Source organism: Cyprinodon tularosa, unplaced genomic scaffold, assembly GCF_016077235.1.
Source record: "Cyprinodon tularosa strain WSP-4 unplaced genomic scaffold, ASM1607723v1 ctg426, whole genome shotgun sequence".
NCBI classification, from domain to species: Eukaryota; Metazoa; Chordata; class Actinopteri; order Cyprinodontiformes; family Cyprinodontidae; genus Cyprinodon; species Cyprinodon tularosa.
The window spans coordinates 23,767-45,567 of NW_024039148.1; the positions used below are offsets into that span (position 1 = coordinate 23,767).

At 39.9% G+C, this 21,801-nt stretch overlaps 1 protein-coding gene across 1 annotated transcript in view; it reads left to right on the top strand.

Annotated features, from left to right (window-relative positions):
- The window catches only part of si:dkeyp-14d3.1 (transmembrane protein 132C), a 257,247-nt gene that overhangs the window by 717 nt on the left and 234,729 nt on the right, over window positions 1-21,801 (top strand). The gene's annotated exons all lie outside the window — the stretch shown is intronic.

Genomic DNA, 21,801 nt, shown 5'->3' on the forward strand with positions numbered 1-21,801 from the left:
TGTAAGAAAAAGTAAATACTGTTGCCCACTTAAAATGAGATTGTCACATAGGAGAGTTTGCTTTTGGGGGGTCTATATCTCACTGGAGACACGCTGACTGCAGGACAGTCTGTCTAAAATCTATACCCTGTAAATAAAGTTAATATCTTTTTTTAATCACATCTTTTGAAATTGGCTTAGGTGCACCTGTTTAACTCACCCACAGCAGCTTTGGTCTTAAATACAAATTTTCTCATGAATAATTTAATATGATAAAGATTATCTAGTGCCACAAAGTCACTGGGCTTTATTAACTCTGTCAAGTCATTTTACCTGCTAAAAAGTCACCTGAAACCCTGCAACTGTTTTCTATATAAAGTTATAAAAGATCTGTCTTTGGAAAAGCAGCTGTAGGTAAATATATTTCTAAAGGACTTATTACTGATTGTGAATGATTAGGCACGGGCTAAATCTTGTTGTCTGAAGCAAGTGACATTGCACCATTCAATTAGTGCTAGAAGCATGAGAACAACAGCATCTGTTTCGGCTGTTTAGCTGGCTGCATACACAGCAGAGATCTGAGGGCAGCTGGTGGTCTGGCTAATGAATCCCTGGTTTCCTGTGGGAAAAAGAATAGACTTAAAAGGCTCTTTGGGAATATGATCCTCTCAATTAAGGTGATTATTTTTCTCCTGATAGTACCTGACTTCAGTCATCAGGATTCAGGTGTATAAATGTTGACCTTTCAACAACAACAACAAAGAGAAATGGTCATTTAAAAGTAGAGAACAAATGTTAATTACTTTCACTCCTTGTTCCTGAGATGTCTGCTGTTCTGGATGGAGACCTCTAGGTCATTTTTAATTGCAAAAGTGCTTGCAGCTCATCCTTCTCCTTTTTAAATGTAGAATGGACTAAATGTTTAGATATATTCCCTACATGGATCAAACACATGGTTTTCCCAAAAACATAGTTTTTGGTACATTAAACAGATTTAAACTAACTCCCACATCCTCATGCACATGCCGTGCACATATCCCATCTTGGAGTTTAATTGACTTCACCTCTGTTGTGAGCGTATGTGATTCACTGCCTTGAAGAGTCTGGCCAGGATGCCTGCCTTATGCTAAGGCTCTTATGCAGTCACAGCACACAGTTTGATCCTAACTGAGCTTTGTGTCTTATAGAACCTGTGGGGTACCTTCACGTTTTACGATGAAAAGTGATAAAAAAAAAGGAAAAATTATAACACAGAGCAGGAAATGAAAGAAATAGATTTATGCACAAATAATGTGGATGCAGCACAACGATTCCTTAATTAGGTAGCAGAATCTTCCATTCTTGTAAAAAAAAAACTTTAGTTTTCATGTTTAAATTAAAAGAAAAAAAAGTGGAGAAAAACCGAATGTCATTCTAAACAATGCCTCGCAAAAAACTTTTTTCCCTTCAACTAATTCACTTTTTGACCCATTATAAAATGTTATATATTTCATTGTTGTTTTAAAGGGAAGACCATCAAAGCATGGAAGGGGTGTGACACTTGGTTTTACAATAGTTGTCTGTGTTTACAAATGCAAATCTGAACAATATGGGATTTATATGCATCCCGTTTTCTCTGATGTCTCTAAATGGACCCAGTGCGAACATTTAACCTCCCTTAAGAAGTCACCTCATGGTGTTAATCTGTGTTGACTCTATAGAATGTCATTATCCACACAGTTGTTCTGGTATTCTTGTGGAAGACTGCAGAGAATTTGTGATTGCGGTAAAAATTCAACCTCCAGCAGGACAAAAACTCTTGACAAACATCCAGAGCTACATTAAAATAATCTTGATTGAATCACATTCATGTGAGTTCAAGTCTAAACCCAGCTCTAAATTTTCCTTCTTAATGATGTGACGCCCAGTTTGTAAATCACAGCATTTAAACAACATGGACCAAAGTAAGTCTAGTTATGGCATACACAAATTTTGTAATAAGTTCAAAGAAAAAATCCTGATATAAAAAAAATAAATTAGAAAGTCTGGGTGTCAGAGTATGCTAAGGAATCCCAAAAAAAGTTCAAAAACACACCACCGGACATTGCTTTCCAAGATTGAAGAAATTTTGCTTCACATCCACGATCACCAGCATATGCTAAGGAATAAATTACATTTTTTCATTTAAAAAAGTAATATACTAATATAACAGTTTTTATAAATTAGGATCGGCTAGTATCTGTGACCTTTTGACTAGATTCTGTTCTTCTGTGTTTTTAAATGCTTTGAGGAACTGATCATAGTTAATGAGACTTACCTAAGAGGTTAATACAGTTACAATAAGGTAGAAATGTAACAAATGGTACAAAGACCTGCAAAAGGGTTTTTAAGATGAATAAGAACTTGGTTTCAATGAAGGGAAGCTAAAAAAATTCTATTCAATTCAATTATACTTTATTAATTAATGTGGCTTTACTTGTAGACCGCTGTTCACAGTCTCTCTCCTTTGATTCATAAAGAAGTTGAGCTAATTCACCGAGCAGAATGGAGGAACAAATCAGTCACCAAATGTGCAAAGCTGGTTGAGACATTTGTCAAAAGAGTTGCATCTATAATAGCAGAGAAAGCGGGTTCCTTAAAGTGTTACCTCAGGTGAGGGTGTACAGTATGAATATACACCTTAAACAATTGAATCCCATGTGTCCTTTTGCATGTGCTCTTTTTTGTTTTATACTACCACATATGATATGTTAGTCTAGAAAGAAAACATCTCCTTTATTAACTTAGGCCTCCTGCTGTGAGGTACTGCATTGTTTATTATTTCCTCCCTTTGACTTATTTCTGAGCCCAAGAGGGTCCAAAACTGGACTAAACCAGTCTACATCTTTGAGTTCTAACTATGCAGCCAATGTGCTCATCTATGAGGTGTAATACGGCTTTCATCTTTGCTTTTTTTTCCATTGCATTGCAGTATTTGAGGTATTCACTAAAATAAAAGTATTTTTTACAATCAGTAATGCTTTTCCTTGCACTATGTAATATTAAAAGTTAAAACGACTCAGCTAATTGCATGTTTTCAAGTCTTTATCCCATTGCTGAGGTGATGATTCGATTATTAAATTAGTTGACCACTTTTTTTTAATAATGAATTAATTTGATAGGTTCTGAACTATAATGGAAATATCAAATTTGCTCTTGGTCGGGGGCAGACCCTTCTTACTTCTGCACCACTAACTGTTAGATCATCACACTTAGTGGACCTCAAGCTACTTAACCATAAATAAATAAATAATTGTAAGTAAAATATGGATGTTTTGTCATGAGAATAAATCTTACGTACAAGAAAATTGCACACACTAAAGTAGGAGTCATCTAGGGCTGCAACTAACGATTATTTTAAAAATCGATGAATCGGACGATTATTTTTTCGATTAATCGATGAATCGGACAAAAAATATTTTTTATATTAACCTCTTTATTCCAAAATAAACATTATAGACAGAATAAACAAGCACACAAGTACAGGTTGCTCATTAACTGTACTGGTGCAATATGAAAAATAAATGTTTCTGTTAAAACTACGCAAACTTACATGAGAAATGTAGCTGTACATCCACAAAATATAGGGTACTTTGTTTCATAAAGCGCAAAAAAAGACATTTTTGTTTTTAAAAGCCCCTAAGGGGTTCAAACAATAGGTCCCCCCATTTCAACAAATGAGTTTTTTTAGACTAGAAGAGTTCTGCCTTTTAAGACAGGAAAGTACAGCAGTTAAAGTTGCTACTTGAGAAAATACTGAACCAGAGATAAAAATAGCCCTGTGATTCAAATTATAAATTGTATTTGGAATAAAAATGAGAGAACTAGGGGTGCTAAAAAACACATCCTCCAAAGACAGATATTTACATGGGAATGTGGCATATAATTAATTGACATATTACTGATCTTTAGGGTTGGGAATTGAAAAGATTTTCACGATTCCGATTCCCTTTTCGATTCTATGAAACGATTCGATTCTTTATCGATTCTTTTTTCGATTCCAATTTGGGGGAAAAAGGAGAACAAACAGTTTGATTATCAGAATCAACTTTGTTTACTTAACTATTGCACAATCTTACAAACTCAACAAGATCAAGATGTCCACAGGAAATGTGAAACTGGAGTAACATCTGTGTTTAAATGAAAAATGAATACAAGAACAAACTTAATAACCAACAATGTCTAATAACAAATGATGGGATAATAACCTATTTTAAATAACAAAAAATACTAATTATAAAACAGTAGTAGGGAAAATTAACAGTTCTTTTGCAGAAAGATGAGCATATCTGCTTTTTCTGGAAGGATACAGGATCTTTCAGGGCTTATGGTGTCTCCAGCCGTGGAGAACACCCTCTCAGATGGGGTGCAGGAAGCCTGCACACAGAGGTAGTTTTCAGCCAGTCCAGATAGCAAGGGCAGCGTATCTTGCTTGTTCCACCACCACAGTGTGGCGCTATCCCTGCAGGGGATGGAGGGCAAGCTTTTATAGAGCTGGATTTCCTGATCTACCCTCTGGGCTAAGGAAAGACGGGGCTTTGATTCAAAAAGTGACCGCAGCTCGCTGTCTTCCTCCTCGAATAGTTATTTCCAAATTGCGTAACTTGCGTAACTTGCGTAACTTACCTAACGTACGTAAAAAACGTGACGTAAGTCGTGCTCCCCAGAGCCGGCGCTCTAGGCTCTGGTGCTGCGGGAATCGAAAAAAGAATCGTTCAGCGAGCTGCCAATCGATGCCATGGAATCGGAAAATACGGAACCGGTTCTGAACAGGAACCGGTTTTCGATTCCCATCCCTACTGATCTTGCTGGATTTTATTCTGCTTTACTTCTATAAATTGCAGGATCATCTTTACTTTATCTTTGCCAGAAGATTTAAACTTTAAAAGTCTTGCCCTCATAATTTGCAAGTTAATTTATTTATAAAGTAAATATAAACGCTGCTTAAGCTAATTCAAATGAAATTAAAAGTAAAATAAGTAGCCAACCTTATCACTGTCTGTAACCTACTAACACGGTAAGGAAAGCATCAGATGAGCTACCTGAGAAACTAACGTTACGTTTCCCCCACTTTAAAACCAAACAAACATGGTGGTTCCGTGCCATGTTAATTTCTTTTGAAAAAAGTTGCATGTTATCACTTTTTTCGCTTTACAAAGCGCAGGCTATTTTAATTATTGTGATCAATTTGCGCCGTCAATCCCGGTGCATGCGCGCTTCATTTGCAGTCTGGACGCTGAGGCTCTGAATGAGAGGGACTCCTGCGGGAAAACGCGGTTGGGGTGGGGGAGGCGCCCCACGGCAGAGTAGGAACATGCATGCTTTCACGTAAGAGTCTCCAAAAGCCGCCAGTGACACCGAAAAAAGTCGCCAGATTTGTCGCTAGTCGCTTTTTTGAAAAACATTCGCTGGAGGGGTCTGAAAAGTCGCGGAGTTGGCAACACTGCACCTGCGGCGCTGACTCGCTCTGCCATATTTTTTTTTCTTCCTCTTTCAGTCAAGAGGCAGTGATGACGGCGCGGCGGATGACGCAATAATCGCGCGACACAACTAATCGATGATGAAATTCGTTGCCAACGCTATTAAAAGTCGATTTTTATCGATTTTATCGATTCGTTGTTGCAGCCCTAGAGTCATCTGACTCCAACGTTCCTATATGTTTCCCATATTTCTTTGCTTCATCTGGGAAAATAATTTTAAATATCTGAACCATGTGTTTTGCAGTAAGAGAGCATACAGTAAAACACAGATGACTGTAGGACTGGAGCTCCGGGGTTGGGGAACAAAACTGAAATGGTCTTTGTCGTTAGCGTGACACAAAGATTATATGAAATACACAAATTAGACGCTTTAAAGCGTAACAAAAAACATGAGCAGCATGTCGACTGGGTTATGAAAACTATATATCACATTTCATAGGAAATAATAATATTCAAACTTAAACATTTCCGGAAGTTTTGATGGAGTTTACTTAATCCCAGCTGTCATCCATCGTCTAACAAGTTCTGGCATTCTTCTCCATTATTTTTGAAATTTGCTGGCGGACAATAAAATATAAATGTTATTAACAGTCAGACTGATTCAACTTGACAGTAGTTATTCAGCTCATTCCACAGTTTTTTTTTCTTCTTCCATTTTTCCATTATTTTTGCTTCCTTAGGTCGGCTGTATGAGCTTCCTGTTTTGCTAGGACATGCACATTTTTCTCCTTCTGTCTTAGGCATCCAGAGAGAAGTCATAGATTTATGAAAATGTCCAGCTTTCATTATGTTTACGACAGTCTTTCCTTCGTATGATGTCATCTTCGGGCTGCTGCCTTCTGGGTGGTTGTTCTCTGCTCGCAGACAGAATAGACAGCGGGGAGGTGCTGCTAGCGCTTCTGCTGTTTACAAGATGTCAAAGCACAAGTGTAGCTTTAAAGACAATAGCATATGTGTCTCTGTGTCTGACAAAGGTGCCTAGATCTCATAGCTCACATTGGCATGAGAAACGTAAAAAGGCTGTGCGAGGGAAGATTTCTGTGGGAGCATATAGGTCTGATGGAACTAAAAAAAACCTTTTCAGTCTATTCTACTCGTAATACATTGAAAAAACATAATATATATAAAAAATATAATAACTCTTTTGTATAAAAATGATAATTCCATGCAGTTGGTAATATTGTTACATTTCATTCGGCATGCAAATAAAAAATAAATACTCCGGAAAGCTAAAATGGCTAATTCACAGGAGTTGATCATGTTCAACACATGAATGTTGCAGATTCTGCTGCTTACTTTGCATAAAATCGTTATTAGTATTTGAAAAGTGTGAAGGTTCTAAACAAGATGGGACTGTACGGAAGGAAAAATATCAGTCAGATCTGTGCTGGCAGCCTTTCTCATTGACCTGACGGATAATTAAAGGAAGGTGTCATGATTATAGCTTCACCGCCTTGAATGAGTCCCAAGATGCAGATGTTGTTTTCAGTCTGCCAATTGTGATTGCTGGATCCAGAAAAATAGCAATAACTGGGGGAGTAAACACATTCTGCCATATAGGATTCTCTTCATTTCATGAAATCTTCAGTTTAAAGATGATAGCAGATTTAAGTAGGTGTCCCCTCTTTACTTTTAATCTCTGTCATAAAGGATCTGGAAAAGATTTGAGGATGCCACATAGATGGACTGGCTACCCGACGTGGGTGTACCCTGGAGCAGAGGCAGCTTTTGATAGATCCCATTCCTATGTGACCCTTGCAATGATCAGAACAGATGGACCCAGAATTCAAACCAGACAACTAGTGTGAAAGCTTAGTACAGTTTATTTAAACGAAACTGCTGCAGGTAGCGTCAGCGACGAGGACAGGAACCTCTGAAAACAGAGACAGAAGATCAGTGCCCAGGTTAACTCTACACTGTGCATCCACCACAAACTTAATGTTCACTAACCTTCTCTTAAAAGAAAAGTCCAGTCAGCAAGGAATAACCAATGGGTCAATATGTATACCTTAAACTAATATGTTCACAGTGATTTAATGAATTTAGTGGTAATCAGTAAAAAAAAAAAAAAAATATATATATATATATTTTTGTTGTTGTTGCGATCACTGAGTCTGGGACCTGGCCATTTTTGCCCAAATATAGTAACACCTCCTTCCTGACATGTTCCGGCAGTGACATCACGATGCGGTAAGCCTAGCGCCATTCTCCCAACTTTACAAGCAAAATCAATGGGAACTACTAGACACATCTGCAATCAACAATTATTTAAGATTACGAGAGCTATAGTTAAACTGGCAATGCCCACATGCATGGCAATTGGATGTCATTATACCTTTGGTAAAAGTGGAATAAAAAATTAGTTGTTGCACTGTTCCGATTCATGATCCTCCACAGGTTCGTTGTTGGATTGACAACTTGAAGAGGAAGGATTTGCGATCGAAATTCTGGCCAGAGAAAAGACACGTCATTCATCCATCACTCTCTGCTTCGCATAGTTCACTGGTCTTCGCCATCACGGATAATAGCGAGTTGTGACAAACACCACATATAGCATTGGGACTTGCTCAACAGCCAATACCACACTGTGACTTCACAAGCAGTAGGTGGAAGTAGTGTTCTTTAAATGAAATTACTCTTAATTATAAACACTTATTTTTTTTATAAAAATTTTTGTGATAATTTCATACTTAAAGTATTTTTAGAAGTCTGTTTTCGAAATATGACTGGACTTTTCCTTTAATCTTCAGCCTAGGAAGAACCACGAGGTTAGGTTTGAGCCGGTTGACGTTAGCGCTGATGTTGCTCTCTCTGGTCATGAATTCCCGAAGAATAACTCCAGCCGAGTTACAATGATCCATGGTCAGGCAGGGGGGGCAGAACCATGAAGACAATGGTTGGCAAGAGGAGGAACAGGAGGACAAACCAGAATCTGTTGCTGGGGTGAAGTCAAGGGTCAGATCCATGTCATCAGAAGTACAATGAAGCACTAGAAGGAAATCCAGTTCCAGGTTAGGCAAGGGGAAGGCAGACAGACAGATCAGGGTCAGACTGAACAGTCAGACAGGTCAGACAGGGATCAGGTAGGTTCAGAAACAGGGCGAGATCAGGTCAGGCAAACAGGCAGGAAGTCAGGAATCAGAATGCTGGAGTAGATCTCATTAATGGCTCAAACTAATCTGGCACTGATGTTGGCCTGAAGGCTGGTTATATACTGATAGGTGTAAGTGGATCAGATGAATAGTAATAAGAATGAGACGGAGCTGAGCAGGTGTGACTGGTAGGACTGGAGGAATCAGACCAGCATCAGTACTGAGATCATCACAACTCTTATGGATAAGATTCTAAGATTAGACAGCATCATTTTTATTATTGGAGTCAGCATTGCACACGAGTTTAGATCCAGGATTTACCTACACATCCACCTTGACCTCATCATGGCCATATCTAGATGATCAACTTGGTTTTTATTTCTTAGTATCCATGTACAAAAAATGACGACTTCTACTATATAATAAATATGTTTATACTATATAATTATCCTGTTTAAGTTATGCATTTTACAGTATATCCTCATGTTTGTGCAATATCATGTTATAACATGATTGTAATAAATGTATTTTATCCTCTATGACAGCAGTACATCCCCTTAAATATTCTGTTCTCAGTTGATTGAGTTTGTTGCTGCACTACAAGAAGGTTAGGGTGCACCTGTACCGGGCCAAATGTGTGGCTCAGAATTACTGAAGAATGCACAGTTTTGTCTCCGCTCAGAAAATGCAAGTAATGAGAGGTTTTCTTCACTGATGCAGAGCCACAGAACCAGGGGCAAGAGCAAGCTTTCTGTTGAGTCTGTTTGTGCACTACAATTTCAGAGACACTTCTTGTCGAGCCTTTCATGCTTATTGTTGAGTAAAAAACAGAGAAAGTTTAGCTCTGTAGCAAACTTTGGTTGGGTATACATGGAGGATGAATACAATGCGTTGAAGAGGAAAATGAAAAAGATAGTATACAATTCTGTTAAATAATTCTCTTCAGGAGACTAAGGCTAATTGTGATTATTCCACTGAAAGAAATGAATGGGAATGTTATTGGCTCGGTATATCATATCATCATTTATCTAATATGACTTAAAAGGAGAAGTTATTTTCTTATCAGTCAATTTTATAATAAAGGATCATTATGTTGGTGAATGTTTCTCCATCATCCAGGTCATAGACAATCTCAACCCTACAGAGGGGGTGGACTCAGAATCCAGCTTTCAAAAACCTACAATGCAGCAAGTGAGTTAATCCCTTCTCATTATTGTTGCAACCCCAACCTCTGTACAGGAGGGCAGAAGACCTCGCCTATCGAGCATGGCCAACAATTCCCTTTAACAACCCTCCTTTTAAAGACCTAGATGGGCATGGGGCATTGCAGGCTAATAAAACAAGCCAAACAACCTCCATTCCAAAGGGTTGGACCATTTTGTCCTTTTCAATTTGCATGTTTTCGAAACAAAAAAAGGTTTTGATGGGCTACTGAATAAAACCTCAAACTCAACGCTATTCCTGTCATTTTGAATTGAAAAAGCTTCCTGGATGGGAAGCGAAACGTTGTTAAATTGGAAACAAAGTCCAGCGGATTGTTTTTAACTTTCTTTTTTTTTTTGGTATTCTTATCATTATTTATTTTCAGAGATTTTAAAATCATTTTTGTACTGCTGACCTGAAAAAAACAAAAACTGAAGTATCCTTCTTTAAAAATAAAACATGGTCATTCTATTTAATTGGAAAGCACACAGTGGTCCATGTCATCAGCCAGTGAGAGTCAATCACTGCCTTTAGTACACATATAGTTTGTCCATCTAAAGCTTGCTAAGTTAGGTCAGATAACTGAACTACAGATATATTTTATCTGAAGCATTGGTGCTTCTAAATGCTGCAGGCTGGAAAAGGATGGCAGACGCCCAAGCCTTGCAGTTTCGACTCACCAGATTCAGATGGTGTGGAATGATTACAAATAATTTAGGTGTATTATTTGACAGTGCCAGATTCTTTTGTTGCCTTCTTAGTCATTCATACTAACAGTGGTTAAGCCAGAAAACTTTCATAGGTGTGACTAGGCAGGGACCAATGTCAACTGGGAGGTGGCCAAAAACCAGTTCAGTGCCTATCCACATTAATCATGCTCTACCAACAAGAAAATGAACGACTCCTCGTTTTCCAAATAAATCACTGAAACATACTGAAACATACCAGATGTTCATCAAGACCTTGCTACTTAATCTACAGACATTGTTACTAGAGATGTTTCAATCCGATATTGATTTTGGATATCAGTCATATATATGCCAAAAAATGAGTATCAGATTATATCAGCCTGGAACTCCAATATTGGCAATCTTATAGAAATACTCTACTTTTATCCGTTTTTGTTTAAAGTTTATGTAACTCATCGACAGCACGGTGGGGCAGTGGGTAGGTAGCACTGTTGCCTAGCAGCAAGGATGTTCTGGGTTCGATTCTGCATTCTCTCCGGATTCTGCATTCTCTCCAGATACTATGACATCCTCCCACAGTCCAAAACATGACTGTAATTAGCTTCTCTAAATTTTCCTTAGGTGTGAGGGCGTGTGCATGGTTGTGTGTCTCTGTGTTGCCCTGTGACAGACTGGCGACCTGTCCAGGGTGTACCCCGTCTCTCACCCATTATTAGCTGACTGATCAGTCTACTATCTGTTCAGAATGAGGTTGTACTCAGCAGCTTAATGGTTACACAGCTAATTCACCAACATTTGTTTTAAACCAATATTTTTTCCTTTTTTTTTCGGGCAGCTGTAAATAGTTTTACACAGTTTAATTTTCTTCCTTTTAAACCAAAAAAAAACAACAACAACAAAAAAACAAAACAGTGGGATGCAGCAACAAGTCAGGAAAGGACCCTACTTTAAGGATTATTAACGATGCACAAAAAAGTCGTCCATTGAAAACAGCGGACAAAACTGACCTTAAAGATAATTTTTGGTTTTCTTCGGAAAAGCATTTATTGCAACAAGGCCCAAACGTGTGATGACGTGACACACAACAGCACATCCAGAACAAAGGAAAAAGAAACGCAAGCAAACAGCACTGCCGGTATGGAGAAATGTTGTCGAGCAAAGAAAAGGAATGAAGAACGAGATGTTATGATATGCGCGGCAGACAGGTTTTGATTGAGGATATGTGAATTTAAATGCTGCATATTGGTCTCACTGTCTCACTCAGGTCAGTGACACAAAAATCCAAATGTCCTTCATCACCATCCTGAATATCAGAAGAACACAACACGGAAAAGGAAGCTGACACAGAACATGCCCACTTGTCTGTTGCTGATGTTTTTGGAAAGGAATGAAAGCCTCTCAAGTGTTTCTGCCAAGGCCAAGGGTGTAACAAGAAAATGTAAATAAATGTTTTGTTACTTTTGTAAATTATTTCTTGCAATACCTTGATCATGCCTTGATCGTAGCCATGAATTCTATGGTTCTAACAATATTGACATAATTAATTTTGGTGTTTCGTTGTTTGGTCTTGGTTTTCTAATTTTTTTTTTTTTAGTTTCAGCCAAGAATTTTCATTTTAGTGCATCCAACTATTTCCTAATGACTTCAAACCGAACCTCTTTACAGGTCTGACATGTGCATAACAAAAATACATGATCTGTGATTTTCTTCCGAAACATTCACTATCCTTCATAACCTACAATAGTGGCTAAGTTCATGCTAAAACCCATAAAACTTGGCAGTTAGTGATTGGGAAAAGGGTTAAAGGATGAATGAAAGAAAAAAATCTTTCTTTTAAAGGTAGAAAACAAATCAACTGTTACCGTATTGATGATGTGTCAGGGCCTGGTCCAAGAACACACACATAACTCAGATGAAATATAAGCTGGAATATTTGGACGATGAGCGCTCAAGCAGAAGTACAGCTCTGGTGTATATTTGATTTCAACTTGACTTTATTTCACATGCTTTGGTCCCACTGGAAGTACTTTACCCAAGTCCAGTAGGTGTCATTGGAAACCTCAAAACCGAAATTCTGTTTTACACCTTTGACAGCTCATCAATTATTCTTGCATCAAGAGCATATGGTTTTTAAGATTTACGCTCTTGGCTCATGCTAGATGGATGAATGTAAAATCAGGGGTTCACTTGGTTATTTACAGAACACAGCACATGAAAAGAGCAGCAGAAACCCCTAGCTTGGTGGTTTTTTTATCAGGGCTATCTCACAGCTGTGCTTTGAGCTCACTTTAGTGCACTTCTGAGATTTGCAACCGAGGACACTGATGAAAAGAGGCATATTTTCTCCTTCTCTCCAGTCTAATTTGGCGCTGCTTGGGTGAGCTTTCGAAGTTTTCGCAAGGTGATAGCAAAGGAGAAAACCCCACGAGCTCTGCATGCCATGTAATTTCAGCTCTCATTTCATTTCCACCTATCACAAATGCTATTTGCTTTAAGTTAGTGTGCAAAACTGCATTTTAGTTTGCTTAATGACCATTTTTATGAAGCACATTGAGTAGGTGGATGTATCTAAATAGCTTGTAGCACAGTGTAATGCTGCTTAAACTTAAAGTATGTGTGGGAGGCATACAATGGAGCCTCCTAATAAGTGAGTCAAAAGGGGCTTTTTGCCCCCCTGCAAATTCAAATATCATTAGTGTAATATCCTGTAATATTTCCACAAAGCTTATCTGCCCTTTGTTAATTGGCTCCCTGTGACTGCTGTGATCTCACATTCAATTTAATGAAAATTCACAATTAAGCGAGTTGAATACTGGAAATCAAAAGCAGAAATGCAATGTGTGAGTGTGTCTATATGTGTGTTTGTGCAATAATTGCAGAACATGCTGATGCGGTGCTTGTGTGTTTTCTCATCAGGTGTGTCTGAATAAAGGACCCCCTCTGCATGAATATGGCTTAGGAAAAAAAAGAGTGGGGGGGCTCACACCGTGAGGCTTTAACGATGGTAGGGTAATTTGGTCGGGGTGGTGGGGATAAATAGCCTGCCCGGTTCTTTGTGTAATGAAAAAAAGACCAGGACCACAAACAGCTTGTGCCAGACTGCACACTGCTGTGCTGTCATTTTTTTTTTTTTTAAATAGACCCGGAGTAAATCATTGTTAATCATGAGCTCGAGCTGCAATGACAATTTCAATTTCAAGCAAGAGCTTGTTAAGCCTACATGGTACTGGACAAAAAGGTGAACTGATTGCCAACATGCAAACAATGCTTGCATGCTGATGTTAAAGCAAACAGGATTTGCAGTCTATAGTGAGACGGTTTGCGGAGAACATGTAGTGTGCTTCATTAATTGTATATGATGCATAATCTAAAGGATTTGTAAATAAATGTATAGTGGCTAAATATCCGTACTTAAATATTTCTTCTCATGAATGCAAATAACCACTCAGTCAGACGTAAAGAACGAGTCTACGCGTGTTGATATTTGAACGACGGTAGAAAACAGTGTGTTCGCCCCGTCTTTATTTCCAGTCAGAACAAAGCACACAAGTTTTTTTTTTTCCAGAGACGCACAGCTCTGCAACGTCATCGCTCAACGTCAAATCCTATCAGCTATTATTTAAGATAATTCTAAGCATTAACAAATGCAAATTGAAACCAAAGGAAATTATGAAAATAGTAAAGCAGTAACTTATTTCTAATGCAATCAGAAATATTCTATAATATGCAAATACTGAACATATTCAAAAATAATAACTAAATATGAATGTAAATTACTAAATAGAAAATGGCACCAACATTTCCGGCCCCTAATTGGTCATCATGGGGATGACAATTACACTAAACAAATAAACTGAAAAGTCATTTTCTATACTCAAATCCCCATTACTTAAATGTACTGAAGTCTAAACATAAACTAACTTAAATTCCAGTAGTTAACAGACAATTAACTGGATGAAATGTCTTTCACTGTCCATGAGATTCTTCCGTCTCTAACAAGAGACACAACTTGTCAATGGGCCTCTCAAGGGTGTTGGTCTTCGTTTTCACGAGGACCCGACGAACAAATCATTGGGCGTCGGGAATGGTCTTCTCCACCTTTCCCATCAACCAGGACCCTCTTGGAGCCCTTTCATCCACAATGAGTACGACGTCCCCCTCTTTCACATTCCTCTTCTTCTCCAGCCACTTCTGCCGTTCTTGTAGGAGGGGCAAGTATTCTCTAGACCAACGCTTCCAGAAGATGTCTGAGATATACTGCACCTGCCTCCATCTTCGTTTGCAGTACAGGTCTTCTTTGTGAAACGTGCCAGGAGGGAGTGCTGGCCTTCCCTTGAGCAAAAGAAGATGATTCGGTGTCAGTGGCTCGAGGTCATCGACATCATCAGATGACTTGGTAAGGGGTCTGCTGTTGATCACTGCTTCCACTTCGCACATCACGGTGTGCAGACATTCGTCGTCTAGACACTGGAGCTTCAGGACACTGCTGAGTACCTTGCGCACTGTTCTTATTTGGCACTCCCAGATTCCGCCGTGGTGCGACCCAGCAGGCGGGTTGAAAATCCAGGTAACTCCTCTTTGCAGCAGAGCTTCGGAAATCTGGGACTGGTTCCATTCCTTCAAAGCCTTGCGGAGCTCGTGCTCTGCAGCCACAAGGTTTGTACCATTATCTGATCTCATAATCTTCCCTTGTCCTCGTCTAGCAATGAAACGTCTCACAGCATTTATACATGAGTCTGTGTCCAGTGAGTGTGCGATTTCAATGTGTACAGCTCGGATTGTAAGGCAAGTGAACAAGACTCCGTAGCGCTTGACTCGCGCTCGTCCACGCCTGGCATCAAAGGGGCCGAAATAGTCTACGCCAACGTTGGTGAATGGTGGGTGATCTGGCTGAAGACGATCTGGTGGTAGATTTGCCATTTTCTGTTCACCAACTGCAGTTTGACTCTTTCGGCATTTCACGCACCTTGAAAGCACACTTCTCACTGCTGCATTCCCTTTGCATATCCAGACTCTTTCTCTCAGTCGAGCGAGGGTGTGGTTCCTCCCTCCATGCCCAGTCTCCTCATGTGCGTTCCTGATGATCAGAGTTGTGACATGATTATTCTTGGCTAGAATAGCCGGATGCCTTGTGTGTTCCGGCAAGGCTGCCTGATGCAGTCTTCCACCAACCCGGAGGACACCATCTTGGAGGAACGGGTCCAATCTCACGATGAAACTGCTTCTCTTGACCTTATCACCATTTTGCAGTGCACAAAGCTCTTTATGAAAAGTTTGTCTCTGGCTGAACTGAATGATGGCAGTTTCCGATCTCCTGATGTCCTCGACGGTCAGATGGGTTCCTTTCAGGCCAGATTTCCACTTCTGCATGTGGTCGTCAACGATCTTAGGTTTCACAGTTTGATTACCTTGAGACTGGGTTTGAGACTCAAAGATCTTCCTTTGTTCACACAGATTTCTAAGCAGCTCCTTCAGCCTCAACATCCAGGCAACGGCCTTCCTTAGACTGTGCCAGTTAGAATAATGATGAATCAGCTTGAAGAGAGGGTCTGTGCTTGAGTTGACGGCGTCGATGAGGTTCACAGTGATCTTGCGCTTCACCTCGGCATCATCATCACTTATCTCTCTTGAGAACTCTGAGAGGACCGGCCAGTGAGACTCGTCCTTGGCAAGGAAGTCAGGTCCTTCAATCCAACTCTGACACTCCATGAAATGCTCTGCATTCATTCCTCGTGATGCGTGGTCAGCTGGATTAGAAGATGTACCGACATATCTCCACTGTGCTGGCCTTGAGTTCTCTCTGATTGTCGACACTCTATTCGCTACGAAGGTTTTGAAACGAGCGCAATCATTGTCAATATAGCGGAGGACAGTGGTGCTATCTGTCCATAGCACAGACTCCTTGAGGTCCATTCGAAATTCTTGCTTCATGAGCTTGTCCATTTTCACCGCGATGGTAGCTGCAGCCAGCTCAAGACGTGGGACAGTAACTGGCTTGAGCGGCGTCACTCTAGATTTTCCTAGCAGAAACGAGCAATGGATTTGACCATGGCTGTTCTCAATGCGAACGTAGCTGACGACTCCATAGCCCTTCTCGCTAGCGTCAGAAAAATGGTGTAGCTGTGCTGACACTACTGAACCAAATCCCTCCGGTTTAATGCACCTCTTGACAGAGAAGCTGGCGAACCGGCTCAAGTCAGACAGCCAGGCAAACCATCTGTTCGCAATTTCTTCAGGAATGTCATCGTCCCAGGTAAGTTTCAACCGACAGAGATTTTGCACAATGATCTTAGCCATAAGGATGAACGGCGACAGGAAGCCAAGGGGGTCGTAAATTGAGCTTACGACTGATAGGATACCCCTTCTGGTGACAGGCATGTTCTTCACAAGAATGCAGAACTTGAAAGAATCTGATTCTATGCACCAGTCCACTCCAAGCGCCCTCTCCATGGGTAACTCATCCTTGTCTAGATCTAGATTCTTGATCTCCTTCGCACGCTCATGTTCGGGAAGTGATGACAATACTTCACGGCTGTTGCTAGACCATTTAGCCAAATGGAATCCTCCACCTTTGCAGAGTGCAATGAGGTCTTTGGTTAAGGAAATAGCCTTCTTCTCGTCAGACACTGAGACAAGGCAGTCATCTACATAAAAGTGCTCAAGAATCGTGGTTACTGCCTCAGGTGACGACCTATTTTTCCCATCCTCTGCAGTCCGGCGCAAGGCATAATTAGCACAGCTTGGACTAGACTTGGCCCCGAACAGATGCACAACCATCTTGTACTCACGCAGAGGCTGGTTCAGATCTCCCTCTGGCCACCAGAGGAATCGCAAAAAATCTGAATCTTCGTCAGGGACTCTCACCTGGTGATACATTGCCTCTATGTCTGAGATGAGTGCAATGTAATCAAGGCGAAATCTTGTCAGGACTCCAACCAGACTGTTCGTGAGGTCCGGCCCCTGTAACAACTCCTCATTCAATGACTTTCCTTGGAAAGAAGAGGTGCAATCAAAGACGACCCTCAACTTACCCTTCTGCGGATGGATCACGCCATGATGGGGAATGTACCATACTCGGCCATCATTGCAGTTGCGCTCATTGGCAGGGACTTCCACCGCATAGCCTTTGCTCAGCAGGTCTGACACGAAGGCTGTGTAGTCGTCATGAAAGCTGGAGTTCTTGGCAAGTTTCCTTTTCAGGCTCAATGCTCGTTGCTCAGCAACACTCTTGTTGTTCGGCATCACAATGTCTTTGTTTTTAAGAGGCATACCAATGCAGTAATGTCCATTATTTTCTTGGTTGTTTGCGTCACTCTGGAAGTTGTTTGCGTTTGCGATTTCCTGGATTCTGCCTATGTACCGAACCTGGACTGTGTCACTTACCTCAGCTTGGTTTCTCCTTCTTGGACACTGTTGTCTTCTCAGCGTCGGAATTGCATTGATATGGTACAAAACCAAAGTTAAACGTTTGTTATTTTCAACATCTGCATATAAAATTATTTAGGTTCATGACCACTTCACTATTTATCTTTCACACAACCACTGGAAACAGAACTCCAACTGCAAGTGACTAGGAGATCAGGATTTTACAACGCTATGCATTGGTCCTCATTGAAAATGACTAAACAACGACGCTTTTGTGCACTCGGCAGAGCCAAGTCCACCAAATCAGAAAGTTCTTTAGAACTGCTTTAGAGATGAACACTGCTGTTTATGAAAGCTAAAGATCCTCAGCTACGGTGAACATAAGGAAACTGGAATGAACCAGATATTAAGCATTAGCCAACAGTTAGCCTAATAACTCCCCCAAAATGATCGATCTCCATTGGTAAAGTCTTCCTTCTTCAATGCCATTACTGCAAATGAACACTGTCTGACAAGTGCTGGAAGTAAGGGCTTTGATTATGATATAATTTATTATGATGTGATCATTTACCCAATTATCCAAAGTTAAGAACTTTTGTTGTTTGTTTGTCTGATGTAGCGCATTCATAGGACCTCACCGTAGGAGAAAAAGTAAAACGAATTTAGGACAGGAATATGGAAATGTTTCATGAGGCACAAGGTTTATTTGCATTTCCTTTTACTTTATACCACAAGGTGCATATTTTCCTCTGAAAACCTGCAGTTTGAAAATAGGTTCCAGAGTGAAATGTTTCTAAAACACAGTCTTTGCTATCATGTACTTGTACACCAGATTGTCAGTGTATCCAAAGTATTTAAACCTCTTAACATCCACCTGATCGCCAGTGCTCCGTTTTGTGTATTTACATTAAACACAGCAGTAAACCTGAAAAATGGTTAAACTTTAACCAATTTTATAAATCCATAGAAAGCTTAGATTCTCCACAGTTCAACTGCCAATTTCATTTTATGGAAACTATGAACACCAAAGCACAATTAATAGAGATATAGCAGCATGTTAAATCAGAATTTTAAAAATAAAACTTTGACTTCCTGCATTTGAAGTGATCCTGAGGTCGTATTATAAATGCAATATTAGATTGTTTATATTCCATTTGTCCTTAAGCATCCACAGATGCAAACTAATCCAGCATATTCATAATAAAAACATTCAGTGATGAGAAAATCGCCACATAAAGTCATTTTTTTTACCATCAGAAAAGTTTGATCCTTATAGCTAATGCCAACCATCTTGCTAATTACCACAGCTTCCACAAACATTGTTGTTTTCCTCACCTTCCAGCCTACAAAACAAAAGTGTCCCTGTCGATCTTCTACTGTATGAGATTTGATGCCAGAACAGCCCTCTAAGCGTCACAAGCTTTAAATAGTTCAGCCCCGATATATCGCCGGTCCTAAACTGCACAAAAGGCAGATCTGATTCTGGATCATTTCACACTGCAATAAGCACAATTTGGAATAATCTGGCACATTTGATATTCTTCACTCATGTTCATGCATATCTATCAAAATTAAGCGCTATGTTTCCTGCTGAGGTCTGAGCACCAAAGACAAAGTAATTGTATCAATAAATTTCTCCTAATTTTCTTTTCTCTTTGTGTGAGTTTTTCAGAAATGTCTTTGTTACTGCTATTCAGAAAAAATGCACATTATTTTCGAAGAGGAAATAAAACAACTGAGTCACGTTTTAACTGGTGCAGTTTAGGCTGTGTTTTAGTCACACTATCTGCATTTATATTTTAAGTAACTAGAAGGTGTTAGCTTTCAAATGATGTCTCACACATATGATTTGGCTTACAGTTTATTTTTTTTTCAGTGGTTTTATTGATCATTTTATTAATCGTAATTTTTCAGACCAAATCTTCAGGCAGGTATTTTATTACCCACATGTTGAAGTTGTACAAACTGAAAAAGGGGAGAATCAGAGAATCCTACCTCCCCTAGCATATAAAGGTTTGTATTTCCATTCATATCAATAATGACTAACATCCATTTTAGTCACTGCATTTATACCTAACCATGACATTTACTATAGCCATTATCGCCATATTTCTGACCCTAACCTAAATTTAAATCACCCCATTCCTCTAAACCTACCCCATTATAATGGAGGTCCTCCATAATAAAACCAGACTTTGTTCTCTATAAGGCCTGTAGGTCCTTAAAAGGTTAATAAATAGATAACAAATGTCCCAAATAGATACATAAACAAGAACACACACATTTTATTGGTAAAATGATCACGATTTCTTAACAGCTGCCTTGTTCTTTCATACTCCTTTGCAGAAATGAAATTTCAATAACTAGCAGCTCATAAAGACTTACTGTCAAAACATGCTGAATTTTTCATCGTCCTTGTTTTTTTGTCGATATCCTTCTAAAAGTTTTTTTTCTTTTTCTGTCTGAATAAGAAGACAAACTGTTGAGTTCATCACAGCAGATTATTTTCTTTAGCAGCACATTTCTTTTGAGAAACCCGCTCTGTATAAACTTGCTAAAACTGGAATTGATTTCCTTCCAAATTATGTTACAAACATGTCATGAAAGACACATACAGTACTACATATCTTAAATAACATTGTTTACAACTGTTTGTTCATATCGTTTGATTATGGATCTTGCCTCTGCCTGTCAGTGCTTTACTCTCCCATCTATCTCATTGCAAATACTGAATATATATACAAGAAATGTTGGCTTTGACTTGCTTGGGGCAGGGTGGCCACTGTATAGGGGTTGTGGCATTAGAGGAACTGTGGCGTTGGGATGGGGATTTGGGGTTACACCTGGGTTACACTGCGGCTCTCCTTCCTGTGGTGATGCCTGATCCCAGCCCCTTTTTTTTATCTGCCCCCTAGCATTGGCCCCTAGACCTGGGAGGATAGTGGATGTATGAGGAGTGTAAGAATATGTTTAGTGTCTTTAGTGTGTGTCTCTGTTAAGTGCTGGTATATGTCCTTGTATTTGTATTGGTGTAAGGGTGAATTTGTCTTGGCAATGTTACGTCCACCTGGCTTGTTAGGTGGGGTAACATTAATGGAGACCACACAAGGATTTTCAGAGTTAATAAAAAGGAAATTTATTAAATTATATTAAGTAAAAACTGAAAAAGGATTACCTGAAATAAGAAGCCAAAACAGATTAATACAAAAACCATAACCAACTAGAAATAAACAAACGCAAAACAAACCTAACAAAACTTATGCCATAAGTATGAGAAGGGTCTGTCTCCTCACCCTTCTTATGCTTCAAGCCAGTAAGAGGTGCCTGTGTCTGTTGGCACGCTGATGGTTCTCTAGGTGTGGGGTTGGGTACTTCGGTGGGTCTCAGTCCTGGTGGCTGCCGGGGCGGGCCTTAGGGCTGGTGGGCATCCTCTGGAATTCGGACCCCTGGACTCTCATCTGGGTGCCCCTTGGTGCATGACCGGCCGCCGGTGGGACCTCGCCACTGTGGCCTCCGGGCTCTGGCCCATCAGGGACTGGGCCACTTTGGCATTAGCCCCATGGGTTCTGGCTCCAGGTGCTCTTGTCTCCCCTTCTCTGGTGGGTGCAGCTTTCCCATGTCTGCCCTCATTGTGTCCCAGTGATCTGGAGTGCCTTTGGGTATCTGGGGCTTGCACTACCTCTTTTTCAGTCCATGGCCCTGTATGGCTAGTCTGAGGCCTCCCACACCTGCTATTAATCATATTTTCCTTCTGAAGAAGCTTTGTTAATCCTTCATACACGAGCATGCTCTTGCATACACACCATTAAACTTTTGTTCCTGTTTTTTATGGCTACACTTTAATTCTAAATACTAAGCTGCAGCTACAGATATATACTGTACCACCATGCTTCATATTGTGTAATCAGCATAGGTTTTGACTCCGACACACATGGTTCTGGAAGCTTTTTTGAAGTTTACTTTGGTTGTATGTTG